Source organism: Octopus bimaculoides, chromosome 22, assembly GCF_046866305.1.
Source record: "Octopus bimaculoides isolate indiv1 chromosome 22, ASM4686630v1, whole genome shotgun sequence".
Lineage (NCBI taxonomy): Eukaryota > Metazoa > Mollusca > Cephalopoda > Octopoda > Octopodidae > Octopus > Octopus bimaculoides.
In genome coordinates, this window is record NC_142949.1 from 34,046,597 (window position 1) to 34,050,065 (window position 3,469).

Below are 3,469 nucleotides of genomic sequence, written 5' to 3' on the forward strand. Positions count from 1 at the left end.
GGCTTGTGAATGGATTTGATAGACAGAAACTGAAAGAAGCCCGTCGTATATGTATATATATATATATATATATATATATATATATATATATATATATATATATACACACATATATGTATGTATTTGTGAGTCTGTGCTTATCACCCCACCATTGCTTGACAACCGATGTTGGTGTGTTTACGTTCCCGTAAACTAGCGGTTCGGCAAAGGTGACCTATAGAATAATTACTAGGCTTACAAAGAATAAGTACTGGGGTCGATTTGTTCTACTAAATGCGGTGCTCCAGCATGGCGGCAGTCAAATGACTGAAACAAATGACTGAAATAACTGACACACCACACACACACATACTCAAATGTCTGCGCACGCACATACAGACGCTCACGCACATACATATGTATATATAAACATATACATTAACACATACATAGATGTGTATATACATACACAAAAAAAAAACACGAAAAACTCAGATTTATTATTTTCATATCTTTATTATTTTTTTAATAAAACCCAGAAAGGAAATAAAAATCACATTAAATCCATTACATAATTATTTATCCATTCAATTATTTTATTTAATTATTTAAAATTATTTTTTTTTTTGTAAAAAATGGTATTTTCTTTTTTTTTTCCTTTTTCAAATTTTGTTTCGTTCAAGAGAATATTTTTGTCGTAGTTATATAGCATGTCTTTCCTTATTTAGTTGGATTCCAAGTTCTTCTCCTCAATGGTATATTGAACCCCAGTTATTACGAAAAACAAGGTAAATCAAACACTTATTCAAAATTCAAGACTGACACATAAAAAAATACAAAAAAAAAAAAAAAGGGACCTTAGTCTCATCTCTACCTTCCTACGCCTCTGGTTATTTTATTTTATTATTTTTTTTTAGATTTTTCTTTTAAAATTATTATTTCATATTCCCTCCATGATCCCACCCCGAAACAAATTACTTTTCTTTTTATTAATTGTTTTTATTTTTTTATTTTTTTCATTTAAAAGCAGACGTACGAATTTTCTAGAAAGACAAATTTGCCGATAGCACAATGAAAAAACGCATATATATGTATGTGTATATATATATATATATATATATATATATATATATATATATATATATAAGATATATTAAATATATGTATATATATATATATATATATATATATATATATATATATATATTAGATATATTATATATATATGTATTATATATATATTAAATGTATTATATATATATATATTATATGTATATATATATATATATATATATATATATATTAGGTCGTCAAGTATGAAATTTGTAGTAAGGTATATGGTAAACTTTGACAGCTGCTCATTTTGCGCCATTATTGTACTTAGACAATCTTTATTCTTTGTTAGAAAGCTGTGACACATCTATTTCTTTATTCTAATTCATTTTGCACTTTATAAAGTATTTATAAATCGTTTTTGCTATTTTTGTTTAGAGATGGTTAAGTCCGAAGTTCGTACAGTTCTGAAATATAAGTTTTTTCTTGGAAATACTGCACCATAGACAGCTCAGAATATTAATGGAGTATTTCAGTCTAATGTTATTACACAGCAGATAGTATCAAACTGGTTTCCAAAATTTCGTTCTGGTAACCTTGACCTCACAACTGAGCAACGCAGTCGACCAGAATCAAAGGTGGATGATGACGAACTGAAAGCTAACGTCGAGTCAGATCCATCTCAAAGTACCTGTCAATTATCGCTGTTGTTTGGTGTTAGCAAGCAAACAACATTGACTTACCTAGTTCGAATCGGTAAAGTGAAAAAGTTGGATAAGTGGGTTCCACATGAACTCAATGAAAATCAGAAACAGCAACGTTTGGAAGCCTGCATTATGCTACTTTCTCGTCACAAAAATGAATCATTTTTTAATCGAATTGTAACATGTGATGAAAAATGGATCCAGTACAACAACCGTAGACATTCAGCACAATGGTTGGACAAAGACAAGCCACCAAAACACAGTCCAAAAAGCAAAATTCACCAAAAGAAGCTGATGGTGTGTGTTTGGTGGTCGTGTGCAAATGCGATCCATTATGATTTCATTAAACCTGGCTCATCAATCACGGCCGAAGTATACTGCAGCCAACTGGACCAAATGATGCAGAAACTTTCAAAAAACAGCCTAGATTAGTCAACAGATCCACTCCTATTTCATTGCAAGACAACGCCAGACTACATATGCAGAAATGACATTGGTGAAACCACAGGAGTTGGAGTTGGAAGTTCTCCCTCATCCACCATACTCATCTGATCTTGTCCCCACTGACTACCACTTCTTCCAGAATTTGGATAACTTTTTGATAGGAAAAAATTTAATTCTGACAATGCTGTAAAACAGGCCTTCTAAGATTTTATTGACTCTAGATTGCCAGGCTTTTACAGATCCGGTGTGGACAAGCTACCACTGGAATGGCAAAAGTGTATTGACAATATTGGTGCATAGTTTGATGAATAAAACTCTTCCTCGTATTTATAAACATTAGCCAACTCGTTTTTCTTTTCTACAAATTTCATACTTGACGACCTAATAATATATAATATAATATTATATAATATTATATATATATATTTATATATATGTATATATACACACACACATATATATATGAATATATTCATACACATACACATACACATACACATACATATATATAGATATACACACACATATAAATATTACATACAACATATTTTATATGGATATATATATATATATATATATATATATATATATATATATATATATATATATATATATATATATATATATATATATGAATATATATATCAGCATATATATGTGTGTGTGTGTACAAGTAAAACATTCATTAATTTCGTTAGAAAATTAATTAAAAATAATATTTAGTAAATAATAATAATAATGATAATAATAATATTAATAATAATAATAATAATAATAATAATAATAATAGTTTCAAATTTTGGCACGAGGCCAGTAAGTTTGAAGGAAGGAAGTTAGTCGATTACATCGACTCCAGTACTTGACTGGTACTTTATTTTATCGACCTCGAAAGGATGAAAGGCAAAGTCGACCTCGGCGGGATTTTAACACTCAGAACGCAAAAAGCCGGAAGTAATGCTGTTATGCATTTTCTCTCTAAACATAAACGACTCTGCCTACTCGCCATGTTTATATAATAATAATAATGATGATAATAATAATAATAATCCTTTCTACTAAAGGCACAAAGCCTGGAGTTTTTGGGGGGAGGGAGCTAGTCGATTAGATCGACCCCAGTGTTCAACTGGTACTTCTTTTATCGACCCCGAAAGGATGAAAGGCAAAGTCGACCCCCAGCGGAATTTGTGCTCAGAACGTAAAGACGGACGAAATACCGCTAAGCATTTCGCCCGGCGTGCTAACGATTCAGCTAGCTCCACCGCCTTAGTAATATTAATAATAATAATAAT

The 3,469-nt window shown here is 30.3% G+C and overlaps 1 protein-coding gene across 1 annotated transcript in view; it reads right to left on the reverse strand.

Moving 5' to 3' along the window:
- Positions 1 to 475: 475 nt before the first annotated feature.
- LOC149131440 (uncharacterized) overlaps positions 476 to 3,469 on the reverse strand; it is a 68,027-nt gene continuing 65,033 nt past the window's right edge. The window contains exon 3 of the mRNA XM_089339550.1: positions 476 to 3,469. This exon is cut by the window's right edge and continues 365 nt beyond it. The gene's annotated coding sequence lies outside the window, so the exon portion shown is untranslated.